Source organism: Pygocentrus nattereri, chromosome 2 (assembly GCF_015220715.1).
Source record: "Pygocentrus nattereri isolate fPygNat1 chromosome 2, fPygNat1.pri, whole genome shotgun sequence".
In the NCBI taxonomy this organism is placed as follows: Eukaryota; Metazoa; Chordata; class Actinopteri; order Characiformes; family Serrasalmidae; genus Pygocentrus; species Pygocentrus nattereri.
In genome coordinates, this window is record NC_051212.1 from 6,673,138 (window position 1) to 6,697,663 (window position 24,526).

Below are 24,526 nucleotides of genomic sequence, written 5' to 3' on the forward strand. Positions count from 1 at the left end.
AGGACTGATAGAGCCTTATCTGGCTCTGAGTCCACTCCCTTCTGACCAACTCATCACTCAAACGCCGGACTGTAATAACAATACGCAACACGGACGGCTGCTTTCCAGACGCACATTAAACTCAGAGTAAAACAACAAGGGACTGATAATGGACGATCTCCACTAGCCGTGAAAGTTGAGCTGTTTTTAAACGTCCATTAAATACATCAGGAAAACAAGAAGAAACATATTATCTATTATTACACTGTCCATTCTTCTCAGGAGACCCACTTTCAGCTCCTCAAAGAACCTGCAGACATGCCTCCAAAGCTCAGTCTTAGAAGCTGGTTGATGATTTTCTGAATCAAACCCATTCAGTGGTGCTGAGGTCTGGACTCTGGGGTGGTCAGACCATCGTTCAGCTTCTTTGTTTGGTGTGTCCATCTCCTTTTCTCAGTGCGGTTCTTCTTGATCAGCTACACATCCTTTCAGACCCACAGCACTGAGTGGTCTTCTCACAGTGGAAGGATGGACAGAAACACCTGTGGATGTTTTCAGATCTGAAGCAGCTTGATCTTCTCCTCTCTCTCAGAGATAGAAGCCTTCAGCGCTGTTTATCTGATGGGGGCAGTTTTGGGGTCAACCAGCTCTTCCAGGTGATTGTTAGGAGCCACATTTTCTCTGGAGCTTTTAATCAGTTTTGGAAACTCCAGTTTGGAATTAATTTATTTTCCTTGGACCTCCTCCTTCCTTATGCAGGTGGATCATCTTATATCTAATCTCCTCATACATGTCTCCTGAAAAAAGGATTACTTGTCCTTAATGACTATGTTGACTGGTGGCATGGTGGGTAGCGTTGTCTACTCACCTGGGTTTGAGTCCCCAGCTGGGCAACCATGTGTGGAGTATGTCGTCCCCGTGTCTGCGTGGGTTTTATCTCACAGTCCAAAGACATGCAGTCAGGCCAACTGGAGTTCAACTCGTCATTTGATTTCTGTTGTCGTCTAAATTAAATTCAAACTAGTGGTTGTTTTTAGTTGGCTGCACTATTTTTTTTTAATTCTGTGCACCCAATGTTCCAAAAATCATCTTCAAATATAAAGTTTTTTTTAAAGTTCAGTAGTACTTTTAAACTCCTTTTCATGCGTAGTTGCACTACTCTTTGTGTGTACAGTGTGCCTGTCTGTCACGATTGGCCCCTCCCGGTCCTGTCCATGTGTTCTGTTGTGTTTTGGTTTAGCACACATGTTCTTTGTTTTGGTTTTGTAGTCCAGCCCCCTTGTTTAGTGACTCGCTCCTGATTGTTCCCGCCTGTGTCTTGTGATCCCTGTGTTTGCCCTTTTTGTTGCTTTGTTGTTTGTATGTTTTGGGTATGCTGACTGTTTGATGTGTTGCTTATCTGGCTCAGTATTTTGGATTTCCGTGATCTTTGTCATGTCTGTCCCTCCTGCTATCCGCATTGGCCATATGAACCTGGACTATCTTGACCCTGATTTTAGATTTGCCCACAATAAATATTGCTTGTCTCTGCACATGCGTCCACCTCAACCTCACTCCCCATTACACTGTCGTGGTTATCTGTGTACCATGGATTTTTTTGTTTTAGTTGTAAGAGTAAAATAATAATAATAATAATAAATTAATATGCAGCCATACACTACTAACCTGCTGTCATTAAAAGGCTGTAATAATGAAACCATAATTCTGTGTTACAGTCTTAAATTAGCTGAAAAATACAGATTTTTAAAACTTGTTTATGACTCTAAGATGAGGACCACTGACTTGGGACTTGACTTAAGACTCGACTATCTTGACTCAGGACTTCAGTGTGAAGATTTGAGACTTACTTGTAACTTGCAACTTAGTGACTTATTCCCAACTGATAGAATATAGTAGAAATATAAATTTTTATGATCTGTCTTCTACCATTATAAGTAGAACGTGGCCCTTTGGAAAGACCACACAATAACAACGAATCAATTCTACTCAAATCGTTTTCCTCTCACATCCGGACTCATAAAACTTTATTTATTTATTTACAGCGAGGACAAGGTCAAGTTTAATAACAGAAAGGATCATAACTCTGGAATTCAGCTGTAATCTGACACACTGGATGATTTCCACCGAATTGTCTAATGGAGGAAGCACTTCAGAAACACAGGAATAGTTCTAGACGTCTTCATTTCTTCTCGCAGCACCATTATAGCATCTGCTCATGTGATTTTGAGGCCTTTTGTCAACCGTGTGAATCACACTGCTTCAAATAACACTCATCAAATCAGGCTAAAATGGGAAAGTTCTGTTTTTCTGAAAAAAAAAAAATGAATAAGGAAGTGTATTGGCAGCATTGGTCACATTAGCACCAACATGGTTTGAGGCCAACAGAAAATAAGGAAGATGTAGGGCATGGATGTTATCCTAACCCCACTTCCCCTCATTGTGAACCACCAAGCTGCCCAGCCAGGCCTATCAGCCCATCGGCTGAGTCTAATCCAAATCTACCACATATTTACAGCTTTATTAGAACAACTCTGAACATTCCCAAGAGCCACGCCAGTCAGGGCTGGGCGGAGCACTCTGAGAAGGTGGTGATGGCCGAATACTGAATACATACACTGTTTTTAAATTTATTCAGTCACTTCTTCCATCACGATACATAAAAGTAACATATCCCTGCTGTCGGAACAAAACCTCGTATCTCCAAAATGGAAACTTTACAGGAGAGGGAAAAAACCTACTTTGCTTTTAATGTAAGTCAATGGAACCAGAGTTTTTCCATGTCATTTTGGGCTGTTTCTTTTGGTCATCTCACCATGACATTTACACACAATGTAAAGGACAACAGGCGTTTTCAGATTATTCAAAAACCAAAAAATGACAAAAATGGAGATAAAATTTTTTGTTTTGACTGAAGCCATTGATAAGGCAATAGAAAACTCTGCTGTAGTTACGCACTGTTTCTTGCAGTTACAGATCAGCAATTTTTTATCGAATTTCTTTTTTAAAATTGTAGCATCTATGTTATGTACTTTTACGGGTCCTAACAAGGGAAAATCTGTCATTTTGCTGCCTAAAAACACTGCAAAAATGGTACCTTGCCAAGTAAAATGATTTTAAATCCAGTCAAAATATCTAATATTTCCCATTTTGACTGCTGGAGTCCACTGCTGCTCCCGAACTAAGCAAACAATTTGCCATATCCCAATAAATAATGTTAACACTAAGCTTATCACTGGTGAACATCACTACTGTTCAGTGTATCTCTCAAAAGAGTTCAGCAGCACAGAAGTTAATAGCTGACTCAGCACACTGGTTTATCCGTCCACTCAGGCTTTAGCAGGAATGTCAGCATCAAGCCTTGGTGCTGTTTCCTTTAAAGATTGTATGTTTTTTTTTTCATCTTTTCTAAGTGTATTATACTCTCTTTACAAAATGTAACTCGGACTGAATACAGATGCTTCCTTTCCGTATTCCATTACATCCCAACCCAGCTCACAATGCCGAGGACGAGGCCACTATTAAACGAGCAGAGTTTATCTTCCTGATTTTTATTAGAGCACTCACTGTCCATCAGAAGTTTGGGGACACATCTTTATTTGAGTAATGACTTGAACGCTGGAGTGGCCACTCAGGAGGATAATCTTGACAAGATTTTCCATCATCAACTTTCCATATAAGCTCAGAAGACTCGTGTGGGTTCTCTGGTGGTTCTGGATGGTAAATAAAGTGTCTATAGCTGTGTTGTAGTCATGGCGACATCTGGTTCCCATCACCACCACTGTAAAGACGTCTGAACCACTTCACACCAAACCCTCTGAATCTCTATGATTACACATCAATGATTGATCTAGATTTCATCAGACCACTAATTGACCATGGTGGTCATCCTGTGGGTTTTTTGCAGAAGAAGAAAGACTGGTTTGTGAAAATACAGCTCGAGTTGGGGTGATTATTAGTTTTTAGCTTGTCACGTGTCATGCTCTTTAGCACAAGAGCTTTCTCTAGTAAATAAATGGGAAATAAATGGGAGGCGGCGATGAAGATAAGACAGAAACAGCAGTTAGCCATGCTAATTTTAAGATAGCTGTAGTGATTCTGTGCTAAAGTGGCTATTAGTGAACTTCTACAGTAGCAGTGTAACTCTGCTCCGGATCTGGAAATGCCTTGATTGTCCTTATGGACGTCTGCATGTGTATTGATTTCTACAGTAAACACTGTACGTGGACAGAAATCATATTAACTACGCCTATCCAGATCATATCCAGGCCAGATCTGCATAACAAAGACTCGGTTTCCATTTCAGTTGCATTAAAAGGCCCATATAATGGAAATGGTTCATTCCATTGTCCATATGGTCCATACGGTCCATACGGTCCATATGTGGACACTAAGCAGCAGTTTTGAATCTAGTGTTGCTTTTCTTCCCATTACTTTTCTATTAACCACTTACTCTCCAGGGTGTGTTTTGGTTGGTCCAGCTGAATTTTCGTGACCAAATCGTAAGGCGAATTATTCAGTGACTGCATGAATTACATGAACATTTTTATTTTATTTTATTTATTTATTGATTGATTGATTGTAAAAGCCCCTCAAATGAACAGAACATGTGTTTTATGATCTACACATCACTACAAGCTCACAGTTTACTGCTGAAAGCCAAAAATCTCTGACGCTCTTTGTGTTATTTTCTAAAAGTGATGTTTCCAGAGCAGATCACTGAAGAGACGCCGTCTGTTTATAGTTTAGAGCCCAGATTTGGGGAAAAACGGGTCGACTTTCAGTAGAAAAACAAAGTTCAGCTTCTTTTATTATAAGGGTTTAAAATGACGTCACCGTCTATTAGACTGGAGAGAAGAGCTACAGCCTCACACGACGCCCAGCTTCTGAATGGAGCTTATGGAATATGAACGTTATGAGGAACATGACCGAGTGCAGTTTGGAACCACCGGTGGTCCTGAGAAGTTGAAGAGGATAAGAAATGCTCAGTTAGCATAAGGCATAGAACACACAAGTAGCCCTTCTTTTCTTTAGGCATGAGATGCAGCACACCTCACTTTTAAAAAGCCAGCGTCTGAACACCACCTGATCAGGTGCGTGAACCAGTCCCACCCTCCGGTGATGTGTGGCCACCCCAGTTAAACGTAATATTTCACTGTGGTCACCACTCAGTTATGATCTGACGCTGCACTCATTTGGCTTTAAAAACAGCTGACAGTGGCTTAAGATAGGAAAACATGTAAAAGCACCCCAATAAATCTCAACATCAGAGCATTATGGTGTGTTTTGGTTGCACACTGTGCTGTATGTGGATTACTGTAACATTACTGTATTACTGAGTTTATCACTGTTCAGCACAGAGTAGAAACAAAAAAGGAACAAATATAAACAACATTTAGCACATAACGTAATAGAAAACAGGCTAATATCACTTTGGGTTTTCCAGAGTAAAACCCTAGTTAAAAATGTGGTTTTCAGGTAATATTGTTGGTTAACTAGCCAAATATTATTTGCTCATAATGTGACCTCACAGCTTTCTTTACCTGTCAGTCTGCCACCACAACAAAACTGCTAGGCCTAACCTGACCACCCCATTAAAAAGCTTCTACCCCAGTGGTCTCCAGTGCTGCTTCTGGGCATCTGCCTTCCTGCAGAGCCCGGTTCCAGCCATAATCTGCCACACTTGCTCCAGCTCAACCTCCTCTCAAGCCCCTGATTGACTTATCAGATGGGTTAAAGTTCAGTAAGGGGGCAGGAAAGCTCACTAGATACTGATCAGAACTAATCTACTGTGCACGCTTCGGTTATTGTTCGTTTTATGCTCACAAGTGCTAAAAAAACACATTTAATACTTTCTTCCAGGTGAAGAAGTAGGTAAGATAATTTGAACACTTGGAGGCGAGGCACTCTTTCCGGTCAAGTCAGTGCTCAGTGGATTTTAGGGTGCATTGTGGGAACTTTCAGGGAACAGACATTCCAGTCTACTGGACCAATTTTGACAATGAAACACCTGAGATAACGATTGACTCCCTGGTCAGTGCCCTCAGTACTAGACTTGGGAGCTCTTTGAGAAACACCCACAGTGTTTGATAATAAACACTGTCTGTGTGTTTACATGCAAAGGTTTTTGCCAGTCCAATTAAACACATTCTGATTACAGATTCAGACTGAGGGGTTTATGCACACACTTCAACATAGAAAATCTTCATTTACACGTTCGCTACAAGTAATCAGATCCAAAATGACGCTCACGTGTGGAGAACCACTTAGAGTAAACGTTACAATCACAGCAAACATCACGTGAGGTCCAGTCAGAGTGAGATGAGCAGCAGTGAGCAGTGCTTGTGTTTTTAACTGCTTTAAACTGATATCAGACTCAAGAAAATGTCCTTCACATGTTCTTATTAAAGAAGGCTGAGAGGAAGACGTCGTGTTCTGAGACACATAAGCTGGACGTCCGTCCCACCGCCGTCTTTTAAAGATCAGAGCATAAACTTCGTCTCCTCTGCAGACCAGTTTCTGCTCCGCCGTGTTGAATGGTATAAACTCTCACTATGACGCAACGCACATGCAGTATGGACCTAAACTTTGATAGGGAACGTAATCAGATACAAGCAATTACACAGATATCATATTTAGAGGATAACCCACCTCGTTCAGTCGGACAGAAACTATTCCAAATGGTCTCAATTGGACTAGACTATTCCAATTAGGACGTATTCTTTTCCGATTGAGCCATCAGTCAGATTATTAATTGATTATTAGGCTGCATGTAAATGTGGCTACTGAACTCTTTTTGATGTTCAGATTGTAGGGTATTAAAAAGCCAAAGCTACACCCTTAAAAAAAGTGGGTTCTTTAAGACTTCTTTGGTAAAAGCAGTGGTTATATTTAGAACAATATGGCATTTTAATTTTACATGGATGCTCTATATAATGGAGATGAGGAACCTCTTTGTCACGCATCCCGTTGGTCCAGACTCTCTGGTGGACTCCAATTCCCAGAGTCTTCTGGGAGAAAACATGACATTTGTTGATGACACTGCATAATGAACAGACTAGTAAAGCTTCTTTTGCTCTGTTTATCATGCGAATGTCTGATTGAGTATGTCCCATTACACTCTTGTATATGGTTCCTTAAGAACCTTTTAAAAAATCATTCTTGGCACCAAAAAAGGTCCCACCATTGTTACAAGTCAAATAACCTTCGATTGCTATGATACAGAACCTTCTTTTGCTAAGAATTTAGCTTTTCCTCCCTATCAGAAGAGTCACCAGAGAAAAGGCATCCTCAAAACTGACTGGTTAGCCGTGGAGGACGTATGGCGTTCTTTCATGGGCCTAAATGTCCGTGATGCTGCAACATGGACAACAATGAAAATTCAGCTCTTCAACTCTGAGCTTCATGTTCATCTAAACTTTCCTTGGCATGAAGATCAGGGTTTAAATAATCATTTGACAGCTTTATTTCCTAAAACTATTGTTAAAAGCACATACTGATACTCTTTTGGCCCAAAGGTGGTTTAAACATCTCAATCCTTTGAGTGCCGTCATCACAACAAGACGATTCAACATGAGGCCTTTGGCTCTCTTCTCACTGTTGGGCTTTGGGCAGCTGTTCCCTCAGGTTTTGTACTCCTACAAGTACACAAAACAAACGGACAAACATGAAAAGGGAGACATCCCCACACTTTTGGCAGGCAATGTATATCAGGGTCCATTAGAGCTCTCTTAGATCTCTTCCGTATCAGGCCTGTGGGGCAATTATGTGTAAACTAATATCGCTGCATATCAGTGCTGATTACAAGAGCTTCCTACAAACTTGCTCTCTAAAAGCTGAGAGTTTCCCTGGAAATCACATATCTCTGTGTGTAGATGTGCATACAAAGCCTTCATGTTATGCCACACAGCCGGGAATTATGAAAAACGTGAAAGATGAAAAGTTAGCTATAGAAATATCGCGGCACCTTCTTCCTCTGCCTTTAATCTCTGGGCCTTTGGGAAGTCCTGTGGTGGATGCATTGTGGATGGCCTAATGATGTAGGGTGTGATCTCCAAAGAAAAATGGAAACCTATAAAGTACACAAACACCTCTAAGGCTTCTAAGGACCAAGAGTAGGTAGGGATTGATACTTTTGGGCTTTACTCATCATCTCTTAGAAAATGTTTTGAAGACATGATATCTGTAGCAGAATGCAACAGTTTTGGTGAAAATACTGAGTATGAAAAACCTAAAAGACTCAAAACAACTTGTTCTCCATTAGAGCTATAGGGTGCATCTGGAAGTTAGATAAACAGTGTGTTGGATCCTTGGGCAAGGATTAAGCCTAGTCCTGGACTATACCACATTTTTCATTAAATGTAGTCTGTGACAGGTCTAGGAAACAAACTCAGATAACCCAAAGTATTCAAACAGCTGCCCACTTCTTCTAAAAAAGTTTACAAAGTTCCAAAGTCCTTCCAAAATAAATGAGTTGGTGCATTCTTCTAGGAGGACCCATCTTTGAACATCTGCTGCTGATTTGATTGCAGTCAGCAACAAGAACTTTCTTGATGTTAGCAGTGATATTGGTCTATTAAGTCAAGATAACACATGCCACTCATCCCAAAGATATTCAGTGGAGCTCACTCTATCACGCTATCTCTAGTGGAGCTCAGAGTTCCATCACTCTATCTCAAAGGTATTTGATGGATCTTCATCACTCCAACTTATCCCAATGATGTTCATTGAAGCTCGATCACTCCAACTTCTTCCAAAAGTGTTTGGTAGAGCTCCAGCACTCATTCTGATCCCAAGGTGTTTAGTAGAGCTTCGTCACTCCAACTTTTTCCAAAGATGGTCAGTAGAGCTCTGTCATGTCAAGACATCCTAAAGGTGTTCAGTAGAGCTCCATCACTTCAATTAAGCCCAAAAGTGTTCAGTAGGGCTACATCATGTCAACTCATCCCAAAGGTGTTTAGTAAAGCGTCATCATACCAACTCAACTCAAAGTTATTTGATGGGACTTCATCACTCCAACTTTTCCCAAAGATGTTCCATAGAGCTTCACCACCTCGATGCATTGTAGATGTGTTGAGTGAAACATCTTCACTCCAACCCATTCCAAAGGTGTTCAGTAGAGCGTCATTATGCCATCTCATCTCAAAGTTGTTTGCTTTATCACTCCAACTTATCCCAAAGATGTTCAGTGGAGCTCCATCACTCCAACTCATCCCAAAGAATTCACTGAAGCTTCATCTGTCCAGCTCAGCCCAAAGGTGTTCCGTAGAGTTCAGCACACCAAAGGTATTTGGTGGACCTTTATCATGCCAACTTATCTCCAAGGTGTTCAATGGAGCTCCATCATTCTAACTCATCCCAAAGATTTTAGTGAAGTTTCATCTCTCCAGCTCAACCAATGGATTCAATGCATCCCAAAGTGATGGATGGAGCTTCATCACTCCAGCTATTCCCAAAATTGTTCAGTTGCAGCTGCATATGTAGCTAAACACACATCTTTTGGAAATGGTGGAAACTCTGGTGTTTCATGGAGATGAGAGCCTTCATTTTTGGCTGAACTTTCACTTTAAACCTGTAGCTCCATGTCATTGACTGCTGATTGTTGTATTCAGACTTCTACGAATTAATCTTAAGGAGGGAAGTGGAGCCCCAGCCTTTTCCTTCAGCGTTTTACTGCTGTGTTGTTGTGTAATGACTGATTGTGGCTTTTAATTGGTGATGATTATCAAAAGCCAGAGTGTGAGGTCAGGCAGGTATGCCATGTAGTACTCGGGAGGCCCTTCGTCTGTTTGTTTTGTAGGCCAGAGTCCAGTCTCATTACTGTAGGGAAGCGCCTGAATGATATTTTTGGCATTTTACCATTCAGGACTTGTAAAACACAGCCCATTAAAAAGCGGATGTTCCTAATCTTTAATGGGAGATGCTGGAAGTGGTCCGGCATTATTTACTTATCCAGTAATTTATATTGGGTCATGCAGGTCTGTAAACTCAATGACTGGACACCACTCTACAAAGGAGTTTTGAGAGAGAACAGCAACTTTAATTAACCATCATTTAGGTTCAGATAGAGAGATAGACAGAAGGACAGACAATAACAGTCAGATAAGTGACAGGTAAGTGGGGTAGCAGTCAGATAAGTGGGGTAATATGGCAGGTAAGTGGGGTAGCAGTCAGATAAGCGGTGTAATACATTAGGTAAGTAGGGTAGCAGTCATATAAGTGGGGTAATACGGTAGGTAAGTGGGGTAGCAGTCAGATAAGTGGAGTAATATGGCAGGTAAGTAGGGTAGCAGTCAGATAAGTGGGGTAATATAGCAGGTAAGTGGGGTACCAGTCAGATAAGTGGGGTAATATGGCAGGTAAATGGGGCGCTAGAAGAAACACTGGGTTGCGACGGTAGTTTTAAATGCTATAACATTATTTTAACTGTTCAGAGAGTGATGGCTTGTGGGAAGAAGCTTCTCTGTAGCCTGGATATTCAGATCCTCATCTGGCTGAAGCTCCAGTCGGAGGGAAGGAGCTGGAACAGGTTGTCTCCAGGGTGGGACGAGTCAGCGGACTTTGGTTTGTGGGCAGCTTAACCCTAACTGTAGAGGTCATGCTTGGTAGCTGAGCTGCCCCACACTGTGATGGATGTGGTGATGACGGACTCTATGATGGCCGTATAGAACCGCACCATCAGCTCCTGGGGCAGGTTGAACCTCCTCAGTTGATGCAGGAAGTATATCCTCTGCTGGGCTCTCTTGATGATGGAGCTGACGTTGCTGTCCCACTTCAGGTCCCTAGTAATTGTACCCAGGAACTTGCAGGACTCCACTGCCACCACAGTTCTGTCCAGGATGGTGAGCACTGGCAGGGCTGGAGGGCTCTTCCTGAAGTCCACTGTCATAGCCACTGTTTTCACTGTGTTCACCACCAGGTTGTTGTGGCTGCTCCACCTGATCGACCACCTGTCTGTAAGCAGACTCGTCACCATCTCGGATGAGACCAATGACTGCATACTTCAAGATTTGACTGAGGGGTCAGTGGAGGTACAGCCGTTCGTTTACAGTGAGAAGAGCAATGGTGAGAGGACACAACCCTGTGGAGCGCCTGTACTGGTGTTTGAGGTGAACTTTCCCAACCTCACCTACTGCTCTCTGCCAGTGAGGAAGTTGGTGATCCACTGGCAGGTGGGGCTTGGCACGCTGAGTTGGAGTAGTTTGTTGTGTAGCTGTTCTGGGGTGACTGTACTAAAGGCTGAGCTGAAGTCCAAGACCAAAATTCTTGCCTACGTTCCTTGGTGTTCAAGCTGTTGGAGAATAAGCTGGAGTCCCATGTTCACTGCGTCATCCACCGACCTGTTTGCTTGGAATGCAAACTGCAGGGGGTCTAGCAGGGGATCTGTGATGATCCTCACAGACAGACAGACAGACAGACAGACAGACAGACAGACAGGTTAAGAGATTGACTGATATGTTCTCTGTGTCCTTCACTGCTCTGTGAGCTCTGTATCTCACTGGTCTCCTGAAGCTGAAGGTCCTGCTAAAACCATTAGGACAGGAGACTATGTGAACTGTGCACTGTGCACTCCTGCAGCTTCACACACACACAGCCAGCTTCACATTCACACACTCCTCACACGCTATCTGTGAGAGAGTGATGTGTATCTGCCTCTCCTGAGACCGTGGTGTGACAGAGATAAAGACCTCACACGCTGTTCTTCCGGAAACACACCGAGTCCTGAGGAAACACCACTGCATGGGAATTTTTCTCAGGGGAGCGGAGGGGTGTGGAGCGGGGGGGTGTAGAGCGGGGCTGTGTGAAGCGAGGGGCCAGAGCACACGCTCTTACTGTGCTGCGCAAGGGGTCTACACCTCCACATCTACACTGAAGCGTCTGATTTAGTCCCATAAATCTCTCACTAATCACTACACCCTGCATTAGAACATCTGGATCACTATACAGGACGCTGTTAAGGGGGACTGGAGTACACCTCCCATGAGCCTCTGAGCACTGACATCAGCAGGCCACACCTTTGGAGCGTCGAGAGACCAGCGCCAGTAGTAAACAGTTTGGGACGCTGTGTCATATGGGTTTGTTGATTACTGTGACAGCAGACCCCGTCACACAAACACTGTCCACGTCCTGCGGTCACTCTGAGATTTAAAGATGAATGGACCAAATTTTGGTCCAAAAAAGCTTGGACAGTGTCTGGTTCCATTGACTTACATTAAAAGTGAAGAATCTTTTTTCGCTTCTCCTGTAAAGTTGTCATTTTGAAGATGTGAGGTTTTGTTCTGACAGCAGTGACGTGTTTTTCTAAGGAGACGATTCACTGATTATGAAACCACAATTTCAGCACAATTAGATTTAATTTGAATATTTTGGTCCAACTTGAGAATTATTTCTGTCGTAACTGGAGAATTTACACAGCAGTGGAACGCAGGCGGTGAAACAGCAATACAAACCTTTATTATTATGTTCAGTAATTGCCTGAGACTTTTATTTTGTTAAAAAAAAACAATAAATCACTTCCTAAAGACTGAGTTTTGAAGCTTTTACTGCAAAGCTGCTTTGAGTCTGAGATTAAGAGGTAAAGCACTTTTATAAAGAAGTTGTCTTTGGTGAATCCGCCTCTGATGAGATGAACCGCCACTGTTTGTTTGTTTTTTGTTTCTGTTCACACCTGCTGGGACCCTCACACTCATGAGATAAACAGGAAATGAAAGTAAAAGGAGCAATTAGTGCTGCTGTTTACTGGAGGGGGCGGCATGACATCATGTCTCTCTGCCCTCTAATGTTTACAGATGGAGCCATTCAGTCTCCTAAAGCTCACACAAACACACACACACACCATACACACAAACATGCTATACACACACACACTGACGCACATGCTATACATACACAAACACACATACACATGCTATACACACACACACACACATACTATACACACACACAAACACATACTATACACACACACACTGACGCACACGCTATACATACACAAACACACATACACACTAACATATGCTATACACACACAGACGCACATGCTATACACACACACACACACACACACACACACACACACACACACACACACACACACACACACACACACAGCATTTGGCTGACGCTCTTATCCAGATCGACTTACAATTTGATTATTTTTACACAGGTAGGCGAAGGTGGTGTTAGGAGTCTTGCCCAAGGACTCTTATTGGTACAGTGTAGGGTGTTTACCCAGGCGGGGTATTGAACCCCAGTCTACAGTGTAGAAGGCAGAGGTGTTACCCACTACACTAACCAACCACTGTGTGTATAACACACACACACACACACACACACACATGCTATACACACACACACACACACACACACACACACACTAACACACGCTATATACACACACTATGCACACACACAGATACACACAGACTCACACACACACGCACACGCACACACACACACACACACACACACACACACACACACACACACACACACACAGGAGTTTCTCCTTCTAATGCCTCAGAAAGTCTAGGTTAAAGCGCCCTCCAGTGCTCTTTGAATGAACCACACAACACTGAAATTTCAGTCACTTTTCTCAGTTCCGTTAACAGCAATCAGTTTAATTTTCAGAAGGAAACACAATAAATGCAATAGTATATTATTATGATCATTATGATGATGATTACTATTATGATGCCAAGGCTGCTGCTGCTATTATTATTATTATTAATTACCATGTGAATTACCATGGAATTGTCTGTGGTGTAACCATAGAAATGTGTATAGTGTAACTATGGAATTGTTTGTGGTGTAACCATAGAAATGTGTATAGTGTAACTATGGAATTGTTTGTGGTGTAACCATAGAAATGTGTATAGTGTAACTATGGAATTGTTTGTGGTGTAACCATAGAAACGTGTATTGTAACCACGGAATTGTCTGTGGTGTAACCATAGAAATACTATGTCGTATAACCATTATATGTGTCTGGTGTAACCACGGAAATGTGTATAACGTTACCATGGAAATGTGTGTAGGGTAACCAAGGAAATCTGTGTGGTGTAACCGTGAACGTTGGTGAAGAAACACTGGGACACTTCATGGACATGGAGGTGAGTCGGTTTTAGCGGGTCTCAGGCTTCAATCAGTCGATCAGGTGAACTCCTGCTTTGTTTTAATACCAAACCTGTAGCCAGGCCAGCCAGCTGCGGCAGACTGGACGCCCGTTGGGTAGCATAACCATGGAAATGCATGTAGAGCTGCTGTAATTACTCATTTGTGTTATTATTGCGTTCGAGGCCTTAATGATTGATCAGGTCATGAACAGCAGAACAGCTGAGCCTCTGTAAGGTGGAGGAAACCTGGCAGAATCCAGGCTGTACTACAGCGCCATCTAGTGGCTGAACCCAAGACCATTCAACAGTACACAACACAATAACGCAGCTCAGATTTATTTCTCAACTGACGCGTCCAAAATAAAAGAAACTGAGCTGTGCTGTTCTCAGATGCACTGTTTGTGTAACTGTGCTGTTCTTGGTGTTGTTTGTGTGTTGTGTGTCGCTGTCCAAGAAAAAGGAAACAGTTTTTATTCACTTTTTATCCCTTTTTCTCTCGTGTTTTTATATAGATTTCAAATCTTTGTGGTATTTTTCTATGAATCTTGCTATATCCAGTAACACGCCAGTGTTGCCACATTAAGCACATCTTCGTGCTTCGCTGGGTTATTATTGAAATTATACCTCCAAACAATGAAACTATGCACTTTTCAGTCTTTGCTGGTCATTTAATGTGTTTCCAATACTAATTTAAACAAGTATTTAATAAATAAATAAATATTATATATCCATATTTACCTTTTCTCTTATACACTGTTAAAAATGATAGTTCTTCAAGGGTTCTGTAGTAAAGGCAATGACTCTATGCAGAACCATGAACACTCGTAGAACACTTTGCATGCTTAAATGGTTCTCTGCGTGGAAATAGCTCTTCAGATTGACGGAGAGTGTGTTGCGTATGACGTCATAACAACAGCAGTGCCCTTTTTGGTGCTATACAGAGCCCTTTTCAGAAAGGTTCTATGTAGAGCCATACGTAACACGCTCTCCATCGATCTGAGGAACCAGCAGGCAAATGGCTCTTTAAGCCATTCAGGGTTCTCTATAGAACCATTCACTTTAATAAAGAACCCCTGAAGAACCATGTAAGAGTGTATATACTAGTATATGCTCAAATCTCAACACCTTTCGGCTTCCACTATTAGCTGCTGACGGAGAACCCATCATTTCTTTTAAATACAGTTATTGTTCTGTATTTGTCGCTCACAGATATGAGTGCTTCTGAAATTACTGTAGGTTTATAGTGAAACAGGCTGTTCTGTTTAGACTGGATTCTGCTTTATAGTCAATCAGTGACTTCAAACCGCTTTTAATTACATTGGACGTCGGTAACTTGGGCCAGTAGAGGGCAGTAATGCGCTGCTTTTTTGCTTCTTTCAGACTGCAATTCAGGACAAGGGCGAAATAATATATGAATGAGCCATATGTATGAATATTGAGAATATATTATCATCACCTTAATGTAGTGTTTCCATTATTTCGTCCTCCAGCTGTGTGATTCAGCTCTGACCTGGATCTGAGCTACTGCTCTATTAGCAGGGTTATGTAACAGCTGGAATGGGATTTGATGCAGCTCGACGGAAAATGAGCAGATCATGTGAATCAGATTCATTCATTTTTCCATGTTTAATGAATGCAGCGCGATTCCCACTTTTGTTGGATTAAATGAGTCGCTATAAATCACAACAAAAACTCTATTCAGTAACGCAGTCAGGCAGATTCTATTACAGTAACTTTCTCTGCTGCTCAGGCTGAATTAAACGCCCCTGTCTGTGATGTGTTCATGTGTAATAAGTGGAAAAAGCATCAACCAACACTTCATAGCCTGAAGACGCCATTTGACTCGCTAGTTGTTTTGTTATCCGCCGTTTGGTATGGAATAATAAATGAGTTTCGTTCCGTCTACCGGATCAAATAAGACGCTCTGAGGCACCTAAACTGAAAAGTCTGGTTCCTGAAAGCTGATGTAAACCTGCACAGCCTTAAAGTAACTATCAGTGTTGTTTAGATGTCCTCAGTACGTACTTTTTCATCGCTGGTGTAACTGAAACTTCCTAGCTTTAACGTTCTTTGAAGAAATGGGTTTTTATTTTAAGCAGTACTGGATATGTTCCATAATTTAATGTTCCCACAGTGTAAAAAGCAGCTGCTGTTTTCAAACAATGCCAAAAAGTCATAATACGTGTTATTAAGCCTTAACAAGACCGTAGGTGGTGACTACTTGGCTGTTTATTACTACTTTATAAGCTAAATAAAGCCATTTCAAGAGTACCATTGCTTGTATATTATGAATAACATTCCTTTGCACCTCATCATATGCTCCTATTTCGCCTTATTAAGCCAGCAACTGGTGACAAACTTAGCAATCAAAAAAATGGCAAGCAACTGGTTGCTTATTACTACTTTATTAAACAGTAATCAGGGTGAATTGAGCATTTTCCAGAGCACTTTTATTTGAAAAAAATGGCTTATTAAATGTTCACACAATGTAAAAAACAGCTGGTGTTTTCAAACAGTGCAAAAAAGTAATGATACATGTTATTAAGCCTTAACAAGACAGTATCTGGTAATCACCTGGCTGCTTATTACTACTTTATATGCTGAATTTAGCAGCTTCATTAGTAATTTTGTTCGCATACTATGAATTATATTCGTTTACACCTCATCATATGTGCTTATTATGCTTTATTAAGCCAGCAGCCGGCAAATACCTTAGCAATCAAAAGAATTACCAATTAACTGGCTGCTTGTTACTACTTTATTAAGCAGTAATAAGGGTGAATTAAGCATTTTCCAGAGCACTTTTATTTGTATATATCACAATCTTGTGCACAAGCCTTAAATAAGTACTAGGTCTGTATGGGATGTGCTTATCAAACAGAATTGTTTGCTTGGCGTTGTCTTTTAATTCATATCAATATCATATCAGTAAATCGGCATTTAGCTCTAAAATGAGGACAAACTGACCACTTAATCTGAAGTTAAAGCTTAGAAATCTGCCTACATTTTTCAAGTGAAGGTGTTTACGCTGAAATCGAGGTGATTCAGTACTCAAGGGCACATCCAGTCTGAGGTGCATTGTTTTTCTACAGGGTTTGTTTGGAAATGTTCTCTTATCGTCTCTGTGAATGCTTACAGTGAAAATCTGCCATCAGGATATTCACCACAAAGTTTAACACAGCTTAGTTGCCACAAAGCTGGAAGCATATAATTGTGTAAAATGCCTCTGTGTGCTGTAGTACACTGGAACTAAGGGGCCTGAAAAACAGCCCCAGCCTATCATCCCTCCTCCACCAAACTTTACTGTTGCCGCTATACATTCTGGTAATGTTCTTCTGGCATCCACCAAACTGACCAACAGAGAAGCTGATTCATCACTTCAGAGAACATCTTTCCACCGATCCAGTGGAGGCGCTTTACACCACTCCAGCCGAAACTTGGCATTGCGCATAGTGATCTTAGGCTTGTGCGTAGCTGCTCGGCCATGGAAACCCATTTCATGAAGCTCCTGATACACAGTTCCTATGCCCCTGTTGCTCCTAGAGACAGCTGGGAACAAAGCATCAAAGGATGGGTGATTTGTAACACTTGGCAGCCCCACTTCACGGTTGAACTTGTAGATACTTCCATTTCACAGTAATAGCACTGATAGTTGCAGGTCTAATAGTGCTGAAATGTCACAACCTGACATGTAGTAGAGGCAGTGCCAGGTCTAAACCCACTGAGCTCTTCAATATGACCCTAATATACATCTTGGCTGGAACTTTCTGAGGCATGAATAGCATGGGACCATTAGAGGTTCTCGATCAGGGGTCCAGAATTTATGAACCCATCCCCACAGTGATGATGTGCTATTTACCAAAGCCCTGAAAATGGATCGTACCATATTGTGTCAGAGATAAATAGTCAAAGATATCAGTAGATGCTCATAAAAGGGGGCTGGACTCATGTTCCTGGAACGCTGCTTTCAGACAATGTCTGTTTTCGGGAGAGCCATTCAAATAAAGCTGAAGTGAAGTGCCTGCGCTTGAGTGAGCGTTGAGTCAGTGGGTTTTTGTTCTTTTCTAAGTGCACAGTGAATTCTGCCTTTTGGAATAAACTCCCTGAGAGTTCAAATCAACTCATTTTGAGCGTATATATGCATGACCACCAAATACACTCTAGGGCAGAGTTAAAGTAACTCTCTTCTGGGAGTTGATCTTTTAACTCGCTTCAGGAGTTAAAACTAAACTCTTATGGGAGTTTAAACACTTATCCCATCTAGAGTAAAATACAGCTCTCAATTGGAGCTCATTTTAACATGACCTCCTTCACAGAGTCAACAAATGATGCTTAAAATGCTTACTTATTCATTTTCTAAATATTTTGGAGAAAATGACTACCACTACTGATTATTGTGATTTTTTTTAATTGAATAAATCCATACTGTGTTCAACAGTCCATGCTTTGTGTAACAAGATATTTTTTATTTCCTCACAAGAGCAGACACTTGTAAAAGAAATTGTGTGGTCAAAAAAAAAATAAAAACATCAACTGTACTGTAAAAATATGAATTCCACACCACTTGTGCAAATGTTGACACCCCTGCTTAAAATGCGTGTCTTGTTTATTAACATTTCCTCTACAAGGAACATAACTGGTATATATTATGTAGGCGTTTTTTCTGTAGTTCTCTGATTTGAAATGTCTTAATCTATCCCTTTCTAGAACTAACAGCTTTCTAGGAATGCTTTCACTTACTGGGAAAGCATGGAAATGGTCATGGAAACAAGTTTCGTGCTCATCCAAAACAAAAACAAATGTACCCTCATGCAAAATAATAGTGATAATTTTACCGAACACTGGCATATTTTCATCAGTGCCTGTGCAAACAAAGAGACCAACGCGATATTCAACTCCACACTTTACCCAATTTGTGACATTGATAGTGGCCTGTGAATCAACGTGAAGATATGAAGATATTTCTTCTTTATATTCAAGGGTTTCAAGTAAACTTTGTTTGACTGGACCAGATTCGACTGCTTTTGAAATCAAGCATTCCCATTGATAAGCTACTGCAAACTGGTGTTTCCTTGCAAGTGATATCGTCAAGTTCTTGTAGTTCTTCACACAATCTTTGTGTTTGGCTTCGAATCTCATAGCCCAGATATGAATGAGTGGTCCAATTTTTCGAAAGCACCTCAGATAGTGGACCATGAAATGATGTTTTGGAATCAACTTGTTTGATGGGTACAGTTCTTTAAAGAATTGATGATGATCAATAAGAAGGTGCTTTAAATATACAGTCATCCCTTCAGTGATGGAGTATGGATAAGGTTCAGCAGTAAGAGCAATAAACGCCAGTGCATATCATCCTCTGGTACCAGGTCACCACCTATCAAAGGAATGTTTGTTATCAAACACAGTGTTTGGGATGCATTCAACCCTATTCCATGTCCTCCAGATTCAAGATTAATATTCGTTGGCTTGTTTTTCTTTTCAATATATCCATAATTAAAAGCATATATCCTATTTAAGGAAGCCTTCTGAAGTGAGAATCTCCACTTTCTAAATACAAATGATATAAAATACAAGATTAGCAAGAAGCTTGGTTTTGAAGTCAGCCTAATGAAAGAACAGTGTAGAGTAAGTAAGTGACCGTTACATTTCTTGCGTGGGTGCCGCCAATGACTGGTATAATCTTTTCACATCCAGTATCACTCATGTCACTGCTTAGACTGCTTGAGGTTGAGATGGACAATGTATCTGTTAGACTCGTGGAGGAAGGCCATTCACTGTCTTGTTGCAGGGCAGCAAAATCTGAGAATCACAAACATCAAAACATTTTCATTCCAATCATTCACCTCAGCTGGGGATTTCACTGCTAAGTTCCTCCAAACGCCTGGAAGGTGTGCTTATAATTCTGTACACCTGGTGTCCCATTTATACTGCCAACAAGCTGCTATTGCATTGAGTACAACTAAGCAATAGGAATTCTATTCGACTTTCCATAGAGGTGCTGGATGCTGTAACATTCTCTTGGGGTAAAGTGTGATCACGTCAACACTGCACATTTGATAACCGCCTAAACTTTGCTTTTCCAAAATTTATAGGACTGATACTGATATATAAAATTAACCTCAACACTATGAATGTTTATGAACTTTTGTAATCCTGCTTACCGCAAGGTGTGAGTGTCACATAGTCTGTCAGGCTGGAGCTGGCAGCTGTGTCCTTGGATGATTCTGCTGGGAGGATGTCTGAAATGCAGATGGTACAGAGACTAAAAATACTCTTTATTTTTATTTTATGGCCAAGGTTTACTTCATGGTCAAGGTACAAATCTCAAATTCTCTCAAAGCTTCTACATAACAAATAAGCAAATCTGAACTTTACAATCTGAAATTTACAATTTGATTGCTGCAAGTTCTGGAAAGACATCCTCATCTACGTCTATGCCCTGCTCATCCGTGACTTTTAGCACAGTATTTTCTGGAATGAGAAACTTCTGCCGAACTGAAACATAACATCAACACTTAATTAACATTAGTATTACTTCGGTAGTAATAACTTCGTACAAAACACATGACTTACCTGCACTGATAAATTCTGAGAAGATGGCTTTGTTCCTCGATGTTTTACTTTCATCAGCATTGTGGCCCCTTAAGGGGAAAAAAGACTTTTACCAATAATAAAAGTAACGTGTGAACCACTGTAACATGCGGGTGTTTGGGTTAGCAGTTACTGATTGAATAGCATGTACAGCCTAAACATTTTCAAGCACTAGCCTGCCTGCAATCTGCTTGTTAGCGAAGTTAACGATAAAGGTTCAACTGAAACGACGTATCTCCACCATATATTTGATAAATAACTCTGTCCAACATGTGAAACGTGAAAGGAGACACTACAATACACGTGTCGTGTCATGTCCTGCCTATTACCGCCCTAAACGTGCCACTGCTTACTTACAAAGAGCCAGTAAATGTACTGATTTAACTAGAAATTCGTTAATAGACATATAAGCAGAAGCAATGCGGATAATATATTAATTTAATGTATGAAGTGCATGCAAATAAAACGCCATTGTCACCTGTCTCACAACGACGTTCAAGTGAAGCGTGATTGGGCGTGGCAACAAAGCGCTAAAGGGGAATCAACACTAAGTGAAGTACGCCTCAGAACACCTTGCAAATAAACTCCGAAATCCTACAGCTGAACTCTAGCTGTAGTATAACTTAGAGAATAAACTCCAAAAATGTAACACTTTCACACATTTTTGTTATGGAACTCCTGAACTTTGCTGTGTGCCTAAATTATTGTCCATGGGAATCGACTGTATGCAGAGGGTAGGTTGAAAACTGCTGGAGTCTGCGCTGGAGGTTGAAGAAATGAGGCATGGGCTGGAGGATATAGAGGTTTGAAGTTGATCCTTTCACAGCAAAAGGGCTTAACTTTGAATCAAAGTTATTGCAAAGAGATGATATTCCATATAATTTTGATCAGTACAGCTGGTGTCTTAAATTCTCTTAAAAAACATAAACAAATGAAGATATGAATTATCAATGAATCAATGAATCAGCCTTTATTCAAACTCGGAACACACTGACCCTCATTTACAACGTAGCCAAGCCGATACTGATGACAGGGATTGAGAAGTTGGATAGTAAAAGGAAATCAAATGATAAAATAAAGAAAGTAAGTAGTAAATCATAATAGTAAAAATGTATAATAAAACAGTACCAATAAACCTTTAAATCAGTGAATTGAAAAAATTGGTTAATGTTAATAGTTTTAGTTCTTCATTAGGTCCCATGTTTTATGAAGAATCAGTAAAAATTGTGTAATTACATGCAACAACAGTGTAACTACTGGTGATGTATTCACTGTTAATGGTGGAGTTCAATTGCACAGTAATGTAAATACTTTGTGTTTAACACATGTATAAAAGGGTGAACTGCTGTTTTTCCAAAAAGACTCTTCTGACTGTAACAGGTGTGTTGTTACCTACATTAGTACGTACACTTCATCTCTACAGCAACTGCACATATCCATTTGTCTTTATTAAGTTTAAGGGACTCTTATTTGTCCCACAACGGGGAAATTTCACCTCTGCATTTAACCCATCCATGCAGTGAAACACCACTTGGCCTTAGTGGTGGGCAGCCCTATGCAGGAGCACTTGGGGGTTAGATGTCTTGCTCAAGGACACCTCAATCATGTACTGCCGGCTCTGGGGATCAAACCAGCGACCTTCCGGTCTCAAGGGCGGTTCCCAAACCTCCAGCCCACGATAACTCTTTATATAGGTTTTAAACCTTCAGTTTTATCAGGACACTGTTCCACAAATATTCCACTGAGTCAAAGTTACACTTCCCTTTAAAATAAGGGGAAAGCTCCTTTGTGGTTGTGATGCATCTATCACATGATTGGTGTAGTGTAGTGGGTAACATTGCTGCCTTCTACGCTGTACACTGGGGTTCAATCCCCACCTGAGCTGCACCCTGCACTGTACCAATAAGAGTCCGTGGGCAAGACTCCTAACACTGCCTTCACCTACCTGTGTAAAAATGATCAAATCGTAAGTCGCTTTGGATAAGAGTGTCTGCCAAATGCCTTGAATGTTAATATAAGTACAATAAAACGGATTGTTCTGTTATCCGGTGTCGATCAGAGGAGGATGGGCTCCCCTTTTTTAGTCTTGGTTCCTCTCAAAGTTTCCTCCTTTTGCTCTTAGGGATTTTTCCTTGCCACTGTCACCACTGGTGACACTCAGACCTGGATTTTTCTGGAAAGCTGGTGTGACGATGACTGTTGTAAAAAGCACTATATAAATAGACGTTGAATTGACTTAACTTTTGGGGAGTATAATCCAAGATGCATTGTTACTCTATTGAGATATGTACTGTTGCCCTTTGAAGACTGTCAAACTACAGAGTCCTACAGAACCAGAGACGTTGGTTACTAATTCATAACACCAGTAGTTACATTGTTGTGAATGTGTAACTATAGTTATTTTCTTAAACGTATGCTTACATCAGACTAGGGTTTTCAAAAACAAATAGCCTTGTTGACTTTACTGCTTTTGATGCTTTAAGCTTGATCAACTAGTCGCCAATTATGTTATTATGACACTAACAACACGGGACAACAGGTGAGCAGTCTGGCGATTCTGAGGGTCCTTATCTCTTGTTTCCTAAAGGCTAGCAATGCAATCTGGGGCTCAGAAAAGGAACATCACACTCTGATCTGTGGAGTTTGCCTTTGTTCTAACATCTCTCCTCTGATCTACAGAGCTTCAAAGATCCGATATTGAATGTTGTTATGTCCAGTTTCTTCAATAAAAAGTCATATGTGGTTAGAGAGAGGGCACAGCACCTCATAACCTTGTGAAGTTTGAAGTCAGTTAGTCTTATTTTCACCAAGTTATGATGCTCTCCAGTCCTCCACCATGGCCAAGCATCTCAGCAAGCCCACCTAGGGTGCGCCTAAGTAGGATACAAGTTTGTGAGACTCTGGGGTCCATATCTCTGGTTCCCTGAAGGCTGGGAATACGATCCAGGGCTCGTTGGAAAGCACACGTCATGCCTTAAGTTAGGTTTATAAAGTGGCTTGTTGCATTTTCTTCTATAGTTTTATTTGTGACATCATCAGCGATTAGTTGACATCAACTTTAAAAAATCTGAAGTTGTACCTCCCCTACCTCACACTCACCTTAAACCGAATGCCAAACTATTCCTATAATTGAGCTGCTGTATTGTCTGAGTATTTCTCCTACAGGCATTCACATCATGCTCTTCTTTTTTGTTTCGTATTCAGTTTTTTCCCTCTTTTATCCATCTTTGGAGCTGCCCTGAAGCGTGAAATAATGAATAGCTTCTCTGTAGGCAGCTCAGGTGTCAGATTTTCAGGTAGTCATCAAAGAGAAGAGATGTTAGCAGAGGAAGTGGGAGACATTGCTTACATCTGTCCCTCTCTCTCTCTCTCTCTCTCTCTCTCTCAGGTCACTGCAGTGTAAGAGCTGGAGGAATAGAGCATTCTCTGCTGAACACTAAACACAGGAACGCAGCAGCTAAGCAAAGGGGGAGAGAGAAGAGATGATTGGAACCAGCAGGAGGGTCTTTAGATTCAAAATGAGAGCACCAGGAACCAGATTGTGCCATCACAGCTTTACATTAGACTAAAGCAGCATCGGTGGTCTGTCATGAAGTCTTCACCACTGTCATTTTTAATAAAAGCTAAACTGAGCTAAATGTTAACAGCATTCAAAATCAGAAGCTGCATGCGGAGCCCCATGAAGACTGTGGAGAACATTTAAACATTATAGTGACATAAATTATTAAAATTCTACAGTTTCTCATTAGACTGAATGAATAACCGACTCTAAATGTGGGTATTGTGATATAAACCGAGTCCGTTCTACAGTTTCTCATTAGACTGAATGAATAACCGACTCTAAA

At 41.1% G+C, this 24,526-nt stretch overlaps 1 long non-coding RNA gene across 1 annotated transcript; it reads left to right on the forward strand.

Moving 5' to 3' along the window:
• The first annotated feature begins 2,705 nt into the window (after positions 1-2,705).
• On the forward strand, positions 2,706-24,281 carry LOC108440000. The gene is made up of 3 exons (XR_001858802.1): positions 2,706-2,729; positions 14,013-14,087; positions 24,070-24,281. It is a non-coding gene; the product is annotated as an uncharacterized LOC108440000 (long non-coding RNA).
• Positions 24,282-24,526: the final 245 nt, after the last annotated feature.